General features: G+C 39.9%; 1 protein-coding gene across 5 annotated transcripts in view; it reads left to right on the plus strand.

Moving 5' to 3' along the window:
• The window catches only part of PTK2 (protein tyrosine kinase 2), a 299,782-nt gene that overhangs the window by 17,728 nt on the left and 267,896 nt on the right, over positions 1-14,158 (plus strand). For 4 of the 5 annotated variants that reach the window (XM_037023289.2, XM_073230260.1, XM_073230262.1 and 1 more), the window contains exon 2: positions 12,207-12,305. The exons of the other annotated variant lie outside the window; for it this stretch is intronic. The gene's annotated coding sequence lies outside the window, so the exon portion shown is untranslated. The remainder of the gene's footprint in view (positions 1-12,206; positions 12,306-14,158) is intronic. 5 annotated transcript variants of the gene reach the window in all.

A 14,158-nucleotide genomic window follows, 5' to 3' on the forward strand; every position in this document is an offset into this window, starting at 1 on the left:
GATGGTCAGCAAATACTGTTCCTAACAATAATTATTTCTGTTGTGGAAATGTTGCAGTTAGGGGCTAGTCTGTCATTCCTTGGAGTTAGATTCGTTTGTCTATGAACTGGAAAGCAGTTTATATTTGTCATTTAGTCCGCACACATAACAGGCAACTTGTTAATACTGATTTTCAAAATTTAGTAATCTTACCTCTTCTTTCCCCTTGATGTATGCTTTTAGTCTGTAGCTTAGTACCAGTTGGATGGAATACCTGTGCCAAGCACTGGCACAGGGAGGAATGAGACTACAGTATCCCCACCTAGGAGCAGCTCCACAGTCTAGAATTAGAATATTTTTGGCTAGAAAATTATTTTGAAGCATAGAGAAGCTTTTGTATTCACATTCTATATATATTTTAGTTTTTCAGAAAGTTACTTTCTGACCTGGTCTTTTAGAATACAGGTTACAGCTTGCCTAAGTGCAGAAACTATTGGTAGCCTGAACTTAGAGGAAGGGAAACCTGTGAGAAGTGGTTGTACATTTTGGACATTAGAGACCTTTACAAATAACTGTTAGGATGTTATGGGTTAAGAAATAGTGGGTTTTGGTCTTACGTTGTAGTTAGACTGTTTCTTTTCCAGGGGCTCAGCCTACTTGCTTAATTCAAGCCAGATATCTTATACTTTGTCAAAATGTCATGTTAGCTGTTACTTAGCTTTGGGAAGGGCTTTTCTGTCATGCTTGCTTTGGAAAGCCCAAGTTCTGTTCATTGTTTTAACAAATACTGATCTGGTTAATTTGGAAAGGCCAGAATAGCATCATGATTTTCAGAGTGCTGATAAGCCAGCATTTGAATCTCTGATCTCTCCCTTGTTTGCTGTGTGACCTTGGGAAATTTCTTAATTTCTTTAAGACTTAGCTTCCTTCTGTGTAAAATGGGAATAGTAATAGTAACCAGTTAGTGCTGTGAGGTTCAAGGGGCCAGTGCTTGTCGAGCACTGAGAAGAGTGAATAGCCAAATGGTCCACAAGGGGAGGCTGTCATCCTTGCAACGGTTAGGATCGCAGTGTGAAGTTAGTGAAGACGGGTGTTAGAAAGCGGTGCAAGTTGAAATGTGCTTTGAAAAGAGAGCATTGTAAGGAAGGTGATGAAGCATTCTATGTGTTAGTGAAGCACAAATTTAGAGTGTGTTGTGAAGGTGGGAGATTATAGTTTGCATGTTCGAAAGGGAAAAGGTTCAGAGCAGCACAAGCATCTGTTTGTACTTGTCCTAAAATATGCCCATCCATGCCAGAAAGGTGGAGGGTATATCCATCTTCCACAGATCTTTGGGGAGCCATCAATACACTTCATTAGTTAATGAGCCAAATTTAATTTTTCTTTTTACTCTTGAGTAAAAGAATTGAAGCATTTTAATTACCCAGTTTGGGAAATACCTAGTTTTCTGCCCTAAAAAACTTGTTCACAATTTTTATGCTTATATTTTATTAGTTTCATAGTTAAGATGCGTAGATTCATATTACTAGTAAAGACAGGTTAAATTATGGGATAAACAGGAGTGCTGGAATGCAGCATTCATTAAGTTGCCTCCTGCTAAAATGACAAGCAAGCAGTAGGCCTGGTGTTGATAAAAATAGAATGTTGCTGTTAGCTTGAACTCTTTTTAAAATACACAACAAAGCAAAGAAAATTGTAAGGTACTCAAAGCCAGTGTATACGTTCATTTATTTATCATTAAGGCATTCATGTATGAGTACATGTTTATTGTTTATGTGCTCTCGGTGTTTGATGCAGGGCATACAGCTGGGTGTACAGTGGTGAACAACAACCAGACATGGGGAGTAAGCTTTTGCACTAAGCAAGGAGAAAGTCAGTTCCAAGACACTTGCAAGATTTCAGTGAATGATGTTTGCAGGTTTGTCCTTAAACAGAAGAGAGGCAAAACCAAAACAAAACAAAACACAAACACCCAAAGAAACTGGAAAAGTCGAACGGCCTCTAAAGAGTGTGTGTTACTTTTACTTACGACAACCATCGGGGGGGTGTTTTGGCCTACACTTTGCTTTATTTAATAGGGCTTAGGTTACCTGGTGTGGAGGACCTGAGGCTGCAGATCTAAAAGAGGTTGTCATTGTCCCTAGAATCTTGGTGGAGGAAGACATAGGCCAAATTTAACATCCACTTTAGTAAGTATGTTAAATGGGAAGCTACACCACAAGAGTCCTCTGGTGCAGGGCTGTGTCTCTCTTGTTCACTGTTTGTGTATTCTAGTGCCTAGTACAGTGCACGGCATGTGCCACTCACTCCATAACTACCTACGTCCAGTGAAGGAATGCTGTGGAGATGGAGGAGAGAGACCTCTGACCTGGGGAGAGGGACATGGCTCCTGCCAGCTGTGCATCCAGTTCAGCCAGGGGAGGAAGTTCCAGGTGACAGAGAGGGGTGACAGAGGGCACTGGTTGTTTTATAAACTAAGACGAGCTTAATTTTGTTGGAGTGTAGGATTCTTTGGAAATAATAGAAATGTTAGGCTGGAGAGTTAACTGGGCTTGATCAGTAAGGGCCTGACAGGTCATATTAAGTAATTTGGATTTTCTTTTCTTCAAAAGTAATAATTCTGATGTGCTGAAAGCCAAGTTTCCCAACGTTCAGACTGCACTCTTCATGTCCCGCTGTGCTGGTAACAGCAGAAAGCATCATCAGGCCTTGTATCTCACAGCTGCTAGTGACGGCTGGACTATTAAAGCACTGTGAATTTTCATCTATTGGGGAGAATGAGGATATAGGATGCATATGTTTTCTCAGGAATAAAAAACAGCTTGAACTCTTTAAGGGCAAGCAAGGTATCTTTGAATTCTAGTTTCCTAGAAGGATGTTAAGTATGTGGAGTAGATACTCAGTACATGAATAAATGCAAAAAACCCATGGCTTTTGTGTATATTACTGTAGCAAGCATTGCTGGATGCCTAAAATGATAGCTAGTTGAGAAATGGCACTTCACCAGGTCTTCCAGTCCAGTGAGGGGAGAAGTGAGTCACTGATGGTCGTACCATGGATGAGCCCCGTGATGGAAATAGGCACAAGGTAGTGTGATGGGTCTTCTTTGACTGCTCACTCCCCTGTATCCTTAGCTCTTTTTATACCTCTTGCTTATATTTCCCATACTACCTGGTAGCCTCTTAGTAAATTTCACACATGGTCAGTGACACAGACTCGTCTGTTCTTCACATTTTATTTCTGGGAGACAATTCCTGGAGATGACTGTTCTCTTCTTTCCCAAAGTGGTCGCTCCTTACTCCTTGTGCTGTGTTGCCCTTAGACGTTCTCTTATCCTTTGGCTGTTCTCAAGAGTTGGATTTAGGTTTTCTGGTATCTCTTGTTTCTGTCTTTCCTTTTTTTAAAATTTAATTTAATTTAAATTTTTTATTAATGTATGATACACTTATGAATTTTTCACATGAAAAAACAATGTGATTACTACATTTACCCATATTATCAAGTCCCCACCCATACCGCAATGCAGTCACTGTCCATTAGTGCAGCAAGATGCCACAGATTCACTGTGTGCCTTCTCTGTGCTACACTGTTCTCCCTGTCACACCATTTGTACTAAACAATACCCCTCAATCCCCTTCTCCCCCCTCCCCACCTACTCTCCCACACCCCTCCCCTTTCATAACCACTAGTTCATTCTTGAAGTCTCTTAGTCTGCTGCCATTTTGTTCCTTCAGTTTTGCTTCATTGTTACACTCCACAAATGAGGGAAATCATTTGGCATTTGTCTTTCTCCGCCTGGCTTATTTCACTGAGCATAATGTCCTCCAACTCCATCCATGTTGTTTCAAATGGTAGGATTTGTTTCTTTCTTACGGCCAAATAGTATTCCATTGTGTATATGTACCACATCTTCTTTATCCATTCATCTACTGATGGACACTTAGGGTGCTTCCATATCTTGGCTATTGTAAACAGTGCTGCGATTAACATAGGGGTGCATATGTCTTTTCGAATCTGAGAAGTTGTGTTCTTTGGGTAAATTCCAAGGAATGGGATTCCTGGGTCAAATGGTATTTCTATTTTTAGTTTTTTGAGGAACCTCCATATTGCTTTCCACAATGGTTGAACTAGCTTACATTCCCACCAGCAGTGTAGGAGGGTTCCCCTTTCTCTGCATGCTCGTCAGCATTCATTGTTCTTAGTCTTTTACAAGCTGGCCATCCTTACTGGTGTGAGGTGATATCTCATTGTGGTTTTAATTTGCATTTCCCTGATGATTAGTGATATGGAGCATCTTTTCATATGTCTGTTGGCCATCTGAATTTCTTCTTTGGAGAAATGTCTCTTCATATCCTTTGCCCATTTGTTAATTGGGTTATTTGCCTTTTGGGTGTTAAGGTGTGTATGTTCTTTATATATTTTGGATGTTAACCCTTTGTCGGATATGTCATTTACAAATATATTCTCCCATACTGTAGGATGCCTTTTTGTTCTGTTGTTGGTGTCCTTTGCCGTACAGAAAGTTTTTAGTTTGATGTAGTCCCATGAGTTCATTTTTGCTTTTGTTTCCCTTTCTTGAGGAGATGCGTTCAGGAAGAAGTTGCTCATGCTTATATTCAGGAGATGTTTGCCTATGTTGTCTTCTAAGAGTTTTATGGTTTCATGACTTACATTCAAGTCTTTAATCCATTTTGAATTTACTTTTGTATATAGGGTTAAACAACAATCCAGTTTCATTCTCTTGCATGTAGCTGTCTGGTTTTGCTGGCACCAGCTGTTGAAGAGGCTGTCATTTCCCCATTGTATGTCCATGGCTCCTTTATCATATATTAATTGGCCATATATGGTTGGCTTTATATCAGGGCTCTCTAGTGTTCCATTGGTCTATGGGTCTGTTCTTGTGCCAGTACCACATTGTCTTGATTACTGTGGCTTTGTAGTAGAGCTTGAAGTTGGGGAGCATAATGGCCCCAGGTTTATTCTTCCTTCTCAGAATTGCTTTGGCTATAAAAGGTCTTTTGTGGTTCCATATGAATTTTAGGATGATTTTCTCTAGTTCATTGAAGAATGCTCTTGGCATTTTGGTAGGAATTGCATTGAATCTATAGATTGCTTTATGCAGGATGGCCATTTTGACAATATTCTTCCTATCCATGAACATGGGATGTGTTCCTATTTATTGGTATCTTCTTTAATTTCTCTCATGAGTGTCTTGTAGTTTTCAGAGTGTAGGTGTTTCACTTCCTTGGTTAGGTTTATTCCTACATATTTTATTCTTTTTGATGCAATTGTGAATGGAATTGTTTTCTTTATTTCTCACTCTGCTAGTTCATCGTTAGTGTATAGGAATGCCACATAATTCTGCGTATTAATTTTGTATCCTCCAAAATTGCTGAATTCATATATTAGATCTAGTAGTTTTATAGTGGATTCTTTAGGGTTTTTTATGTACAATATCATGTCATCTGCAAACAGGGACAGTTTAACTTCTTCCTTGCCAATCTGGATGCCTTTTATTTCTTTGTGTCATCTGATTGCTGAGGCTAGGACCCCCAGTACTATGTTAAATAGAAGTGGGGAAAGTAGACATCCTTATCTTGTTCCTGATCTTAAAGGAAAAGCTTTCAGAGAAAAAACTCTCACTGTTAAGTATAATGTTGACTGTGGGTTTGTCAAATATGGCCTTTATTATGTTGAGGTACTTGCCCTCTATACCCATTTTGTTGAGGGTTTTTATCATGAATGGATGTTGAATTTTGTCAAATGCTTTTTCAGCATCTGTGGAGATGACCATGTGTTTTTGTCATTCTTTTTGTTGATGTGGTGGATGATGTTGATGGATTTTCTAATGTTGTACCATTCTTGCATCCCTGGAATAAATCCTACTTGATCATGATGGATGATCTTTTTGATGTATTTTTGAATTTGATTTGCTAATATTTTCTTGAGTATTTTCGCTTCTATGTTCATCAGGGTTATTGGTCTGTAATTTTCTTTTTTGATGGGGTCTTTTCCTGGTTTTGGTATTAGAGTGATGCTGGCCTCATAGAATGAGTTTGGAAGTATTCCCTCTTCTACTCTTTGGAAAACTTTAAGGAGGATGGGTATTAGGTCTTCACTAAATGTTTGATAAAATTCAGCAGTGAAGCTATCTGGACCAGGGTTTTTGTTCTTAGGTAGTTTTTTGATTACCAGTTCAATTTTGTTGCTGGTAATTGGTCTGTTCATTTTTTCTGTGTTTGCCTTGATCAGCCTTGTAAGGTTTGTATTTTTCTAGAAAGTTGTCCATTTCTTCTAGGTTGTCTGGTTTGTTAGCATATAATTTTTCATAGTATTCTCTAATAGTTCTTTGTATTTCTGTAGTGTCTGTCGTGATTTTTCCTTTCTCATTTCTGATTCTGTTTATGTGTGTAGACTCTCTTTTTTTCTTGATAAGTCTGGCTAGGGGTTTATCTATTTTGTTTATTTTCTTGAAGAACCAGCTCCTGCTTTCATTGATTTTTTTTCTATTGTTTTATTCTCGATTTTATTTATTTCTGCTTTAATCTTTATTATGTCCCTCCTTCTACTGACTTTGGGCCTCATTTGTTCTTCTTTTTCTAGTTTCATTCATTGTGAGTTTAGACTGCTCATATGGCACTGTTCTTCTTTCCTGAGGTAGGCCTGTATTGCAATATACTTTCCTCTCAGCATCGGCTTGGCTGCATCCCACAGATTTTGCGTTGTTGAATTATTGTTGTCATTTGTCTCCATATATTGCTTGATCTCTGTTTTTATTTGGTCATTGATCCATTGGTTATTTAGGAGCATGTTGTGAAGCCTGCATGTGTTTGTGGGCTTTTTCATTTTCTTTTCATAATTTATGAAATTGGTCTGAGAAACTGGTTGGTACAGTTTCAATCTTTTTGACTTTACTGAGGCTCTTTTTGTGGCCCTCCTTTGTGCTCTTCAATGATTGGATCTCCGACTGGTACATTTATGAATGTGGTCTGAGAAACTGGTTGGTACAATTTCAATCTTTTTGAATTTACTGAGGCTCTTTTTGTGGCCCTCCTTTGTGCTCTTCAATGATTGGATCTCCAACTGGAATTCATTCCTGAGTTCTTGAATATCTTTTCATACCACCATTAGCATGTTAATGATTTTTATTTTGAACTCCCTTTCAGGTAGAATCATGAGGTCCATGTCATCCTTCTCAGGAGTTATATTAATTTTACATTGAATTTAATGATCTATTCTTGAAAATGTTCCTTGTGCACTTGAGAAGAATGTGTGTTCTACTGCTTTTGGGTGTAGAGTTCTGTAGATGTCTGTTAGGTCCATCTGTTCTAATGTGTTGTTCAGTGCCTCTGCCTCCTCACTTATTTTCTGTCTGGTTGATCTGTCCTTTGAAGTGAGTGGTTCAAGTCTCCTAGAAGGAATGCATTGCATTCTATTTCCCCCTTTAATTCAGTTAGTATTTGTTCCACATTTGTAGGTGCTCCTTTGTTGGGAACATAGATATTTATAATGGTTATATCTTCTTGTTGGATTGACCCCTTTATCATTATGTGATGTCCTTCTTTGTCTCTTATGACTTTCTTTGTTTTGAAGTCTATTTGTCTGATACAAGTACTGCAACTCCTGCTTTTTTCTCTCTATTAGTTACATGAAATATCTTTTTCCATTCCCTTCACTTTTAGTCTGTGTATGTCTTTGGGTTTAAAGTGAGTCTCTTGTAGGCAGCATGTAGATGGGTCTTGTTTTTTTATCCATTCAGTGACTCTGTGTCTTTTGATTGGTGCATTCAGTCCATTTACATTTACGGTGATTATCGATAGGTATGTACTTATTGCGATTGAAAACTTTAGATTCGTGGTTACCAAAGGTTCAAGCTTAACTTCCTTATTATCTAAGAGTTTAACTTAACTCACTTAATATGCTATTACAAAAATCTTTAAAAAAAATCTAAAGGTTCTTTTCTTTTTCCTCCTTTTTATTCCTCCTCCATTATTTATATATTAGGTATAATATTCTGTACTTTTTGTCTATTCCTTGATTGGCTATATATGGTTGGCTTTATATCAGGGCTCTCTAGTCTGTTCCATTGGTCTATGGGTCTGTTCTTGTGCCAGTACCACATTGTCTTGATTACTGTGGCTTTGTAGTAGAGCTTGAAGTTGGGGAGCATAATGCCTCCAGGTTTATTCTTCCTTCTCAGAATTGCTTTGGCTATAAAAGAGGTAGTTAATTTAATTCTGCATTTGCTTAGTAATTAGTTGTTCTACTTTCTTTACCGTGGTTTTATTACCTCTGGTGACAGCTATTAAACCTTAGGAACATTTCCATCTATAGCAGTTCTTCCAAAATAGACTGTAGAGATGATTTGTGGGAGGTAAATTCTTTCAGCTTTTGCTTATCTGGAAATTGTTTAATCCCTCCTTCAAAATTTAAATGATAATCTTGCCAGATAAAGTAATCTTGGTTCCAGGCCCTTCTGCTTCATTGCATTAAATACATCATACGACTCTCTTCTGGCCTGTAAGGTTTCTGCTGAGAAGTCTGATGGTAGCCTGATAGGCTTTCCTTTGTATGTGATCTTATTTCTCTCTCTGGCTGCTTTTAATAGTCTGTCCGTATCCTTGATCTTTGCCATTTTAATTACTATATGTCTTGGTGTTGTCCTCCTTGGGTCCCTTGTGTTGGGAGATCTGTGGATTTCCATGGCTTGAGAGACTATCTCCTTCCCAAGATTGGGGAAGTTTTCAGCCGTTACTTCCTCAGAGACACTTTCTATCCCTTTCTCTTTCTCTTCTTCTTCCGATAGCCCTATAATGCGTATATTGTTCCATTTGGATTGGTCACATAGTTCTCTCAATAGTCTTTCATTCTTAGAGATCCTTTTTTCTCTCTGTGCCTCAACTTCTTTGTATTCCTTCCTAGTTTCTATTTCATTTATTGTCTCCTCCACCGTATCCAATCTGCTTTTAGTACCCTCCTTTGTGCTCTTCAATGATTGGATCTCTGACTGGAATTCATTCCTGAGTTCTTGAATATCTTTCCATACCTCCATTAGCATGTTAATGATTTTTATTTTGAAGTCCCTTTCAGTAGGAGTCATGAGGTCCGTGTCATCTTTCTCAGGAGTTATATTAATTTTACTCTATTAATTTTACTCTGAACCAGGTTCCTTTGTTGTTTCATGTTTGTGTATGGCGCCCTCTAGTGTCCAGGAGCTCTACTCTCTGGAGCTTCTCAGCCCCTGAAGCAATGTTGGGGGTTGCAGGGGAGTGATACTGGTGCTTGGGGTGAGGAAAGAGCTGTTTCCTGCTTCATGGTGGCCATGCCTGTCTCCACTGCCTGAACCAGTGGGCCTAGCACACAGGTATAAGCCTCTGTGTTTTGCGTTTGTAGTTGCTGTAGACAGATCTTCCCTCTGGCTGGCCTAACACTAGGATAAGGTTTGCCGGTTTGCGAGCCAGGTGGGGCTTGCTGGGAGAAAGGCGCAGTAGGCTGCCTATTGCAGAGGGGGTCCCTGGAGCTGTGTAGCCAGCCAGGGAGCTGGAGCACCTGGAAATCGTGAAAGCTCCCAACCTGCTGGGCAGAGTGCACTCAGTCATTTTGTCTACCTGTCCTTTCTCCTGAGCAGTAAGCTCTGTGCAATCCTTGCCTGTTTAGCAGCCCTCTTGCTAAGGGCTTCCTTGTTAGGACGTCTCTCAGCCTGCCTGCCTTTCTTTTGTCCCAGAGCAGCCGGGTATGGATCCCTGCTTTCCACAAGTGGCTGGAATCTCAGTCTCTCCAGGCATTCTGCCTGTATTAGCTTTCCAACCCCCTAATCACAAGAGTATCATGAAAGCACCATGCAGTGTAGGTTTGTGCTCCCAGAGCAGGTCTCCGGAGCTAGGTATTCAGCAGGCCCAGGCCTCCACTCCCTCCCTACTCCGTTTCTCTTCCTCCTGCTGGTGAGCTGGGGTGGGGGAGGGCTTGGGTCCCGCTGGGCCACAGCTCTGGTTTGTTACTCTGTTCCTTGAGGTCTGCTCTTTTCTCCAGGTGTGTGCAGTCTGGCGCCGTCCTCTTTCCTGTTGCTCTCTCAGGGTTAGTTGTGTTAATTATATTTTCATATTATATGTGGTTTTAGGAGGAAGCCTCTGCCTCATCTCTCATGCTGCCATCTTTAATCCTGCTGAGTTGTTTCTGTCTTTCTTGACCAACTTATTCATTTTGGCTTTTTGGTGGAGTACATCTTCCAGAGGTTAATCACCTTAAAAAGACAGAGCAGTGTCTTTGGTTGAGGTGAAGACAGCCTTCAGTAATCCCTCTCATGAGCCGCACCGCTCTAACTCGGACTCACCCCCCCGCCCCCGCCCTGGTACAGCTCTCACCCTGGGGTCGCCCTGCACCATCGCCGTGGGGGGATTCCTTCCCCTCTTCATTGAAGCTCATGTCTTCCTCCTTGTTTGTTCATGCTCATATTTTGGTGGAGGAATCTCTCCAGTGGCTTTTGAGATGGGATGCTCAGGAGGTAAATGTTTGAGACCATGCATGACTGAAAGCTTGGATCGGTAATTTGGCTAGGTAGAGAGTTCGGTATGGCATTCTCTTTTCTGTAAATTCAAAGATCCACTCCATTGCTGCCTTGTCACATTACTGTTTCTTAATTTCGAAGCTATTCTCATTTTCTATTCTTTGTATGTAACTTTTATCCTGACATCTTTAGAAGCTTGTAGGAGTTCTAAATTTATTCATGTCTTTTGAAATATCATGATTGTGTCTTGTGTGGGTCTGTCTTCATCTACTGTTCTTCATATTTAGTGGGGCCCTTCATTCTGGCAACTTAGATTTTTCAGTTCTGGGAAAATTTTTTTTGGAATTATTGTACTGAAGATTTTCTTCCTTTGTCTTCTTATTCTGGAAGTCTTTTCACGTAGGACTTGACTGTCCAAGTAGTTATTTAATTTTCTTAGATTTTCACTCTAATATGTTTTTCTTTTGACCTTCCTTTATCTTTTCTTTTTTTGGCCTTTTTGTTTTCCTTTCAGGGAGACATCTTCAATTTGACTTAATATTCTTTAGTTTTCTTCTTCTTTATAGTTTTTTATTTGTTTCAGATTCTTTAATTTCGAGAGTTCTTCTTTTGTTCTTTTAAAAAGGCATCCTATTCTTTATTAATAGCAATGTCTTCTCTAGGTTATTGATAATGGATGTACTTTCTGTTTCTTTCAAGTTGTTTCCTTCCTTCCTTGTATCAACACGGGTGAGGTGTTTTGACTTTTACATCACAACATTCTGGATTGCCATTTGTTGGGGAATCCCCAGTGTTGGTATCTTTAGGTCTTTCTTCTTGGACTGATCAGATTCTCCAAGAATATTCTTCAGTCTCTTTACTGCAGAATTCTGGGAGCTAGGTGGGTGGATTGGGGTAGGGGATCTGGAAATTCACCATTCAGTGTGTGTACGATGTTTAAATCCACCTCTGTTTAGTATAGGGCAGGATAGCCCAAGCCTAGAGATTCTGTGCTTTTTCCATTGGGAGACCCTCCAGTCTTCTGTCATGTGGAGGTATGGTGCTGAGATTCTACTGCGGCCTAAACAGCCTTCACCCATTGCTCTGTATTCAGGCCTCCACCTTCCTTCCCCCCAGCTCTGCCTGCATCGATGCTGCTGGTTCTGAGCCTTCTAGGATACTGCTGAGTCAACAAAATTGGTTCTTAGTTTTTTCCACTGCTGGCTTAGGATCTGGGTTTTTTGGGCCTGTGGGGTTGTTTACAATGCTTCCAATCTTGTATAGTTTCTGTTTCCTCCAAGTTTTTCTTTTTCCTGTCTCTGTCTTGCATGTTGGAAACTTTCCTCACAGCTTCCAAAATTTTATTACTTTTTCTCCATTCAGTTCTCTCTGTGCTTGTTTGTTGTTGTTGTTGTTTTTTTAATCTCCTTAGGATAAATTTAGTGGGAGGGGGTGAAATAAATGCATATGTTAATCATTTTATCCAGTACTCATTAGCTAACATCACGCCATATTAATTTAGGACTGTTAGGTTTTAATCATTTTCAGTTGTTCCGTGTGCATCTTCTTAACTGAAATGTAGATGTGAAGATGGTCTTGGTATCATTTTCATCCCTTGTTACAAGACCAACACAATAGGCATGGTAGGCCACAAAGTTGACTGAGGTGGTGAACACAGTAGAGCTTTGAAAAAGTAGTGAAGTAAAGGTGGTTTTATATATACGTGTCATCTTTTTCTTGGCAGGTTCTCTCTGCTATAGGAAGAGGAAAGAGAAGCCAGTAGTATTTCCTTTTGATCATTGACTTCTTCACAGAGTCAGGAGTCATTGTGGCCTTCTGAACTGTAAGTGTAATCCTCTTGGCTTAGCACACATCTTGCTGTTTTGTTTCATTTTGATTTTTCTTTCACCCATCTTACGGTTTCTTTGACATACAGTGGAAACAAATAAAAGGTAGCTGATTTTGCAGAATAGGTGAGGGAATATACCTCAGTATACTCCAAATATTAGTTGTTTAGTGCCTTTTATGTGTAGATCTTTATGTATATATTTTTCTGAGATAGGCAACCCGTGTAGTAATGATGGTTAATAATAATATGCAGTACAACACATACTTCAGAATAGCCCTTGGTACACTATAAACACTTAAGTTACAACTACTGACTGAATCCTCACAGTCACTCAATATCATGGCTCTAAGTTCAGATGTTGGCTTAGCTACTTATTAACTCTTTACTAGCTACTTAAGTCTAGCTTTCTTATCTGACAAATAGGATGTTCTTCCCAGGGTTGTGATGAAGATGCTGTGAAAGATGTATAATGTGCTTAACACTCACAAATGTCAGCAATTTATTCAGTGGTATTTGCCACTTTAGTGAGAAGAAATCTGAGCCCTAGAGAGATGGGGTTATTTGTAATTTGTTAATTTGTAACTTTGGAGTTTGTTCTGTGTTCCACAGTCAGGAGGTTGTGTAGCTGGGATTTTGTCCGGGTTTGTCTTATGTCCAGAGGGTGCTCTTTCTGCTGAGTGTATTGGTACATCAAGGACAGGCAGTTGATTTGTGAATCTCTCTTGGGGCTCTGGCATTGGGAAGCATTTTATTTTTCCAATACATTGTTTTGGTAAAAGTCTCATGAACTTGGACTTCATGAATTCAGATTTCATGGTAATTTATGACTATGTTGACTTTGACTTTGGCAAATGTTTTTATTTTAGATGTCCAAGGGGTAGGACCCTGGATTGTTTTCCCATTTCCTTCCAAGGGTTAGTTCACTTTCCTGCTTTGTTCTCCTTTCTCCCCCAAACCCAGCTTCTATTTCTACAGAGATTAGGTATGAGGGAGGGGATATTATGTCATGCAGTTTCAATTTCCTGGCAGGGCCTGGAAGTCTTGTTCCTGTTCCCGTTGTGCCTGCTCTTTACTGGCTGCAAGAGGAGCCTGGCCGTTGTATGTGGTTCCAGGTGTGAGGAGGCATAGCCCTGCTGTGGCGCCTCTAATTTAGCTCACCTTCTCAGTCTGTATTCTGTGTTTGTCCCTCTAACAGTACATTGTGTTTATTTGGGTGCAAGTCTGTTTCTGACTTTTTGAGGGCAAAGATTTTGAGGGCAAAGATAGCTGTGCATCTTTTCTGCTTAACCTGTACTTAGGTATTCCACTGAATGCTGAATGAAGCGGTGCTTAATGCCTACCACAGAGTAAGTCCTCTTTTCTTAGTAGATCTGGAAAAGAGGGAGTGTATCAAGTAGAACTCAGCACAGGACAGTTTCATGGGGAGGCCATATTTAGCAAAAATTACACAAAATTTTCCTTCTTAGTGTCATGTGCAGTGGAATAAAGGCCTGGCAGGGGGTGGAAAGATGCCAGGCCAGCTATTGATGAACCAAGAGCAGTTCTTTTAACTTGGTTCATTGGAACTGTTAACGTTGGGACATAGTCTTGTTCTGGTTCGGCTTTTTTTTCACCCCTCAGTTATGAAAATACATAAACCCAGGAAAATAACCTTATAAGCAGTGGCCCTATAATTGTTTTCCCAAATTCTGAACAAATGGTCAGGCCACAAGAGTAAGTCTGGCTTTCCACAAAGTAAATCTAGTGGTGTCACACTGAGGTCCAGGTTTTCTGATTTACCTGAGTGCCCCATCGTAAGTCCTGTGCTCCAGCTGAGTGTCTGGTGATGAAGCTGCTTTCCAGAGTTG

The sequence above is a fragment of the Manis javanica genome, chromosome 2 (assembly GCF_040802235.1).
Source record: "Manis javanica isolate MJ-LG chromosome 2, MJ_LKY, whole genome shotgun sequence".
Taxonomy (NCBI): Eukaryota; Metazoa; Chordata; class Mammalia; order Pholidota; family Manidae; genus Manis; species Manis javanica.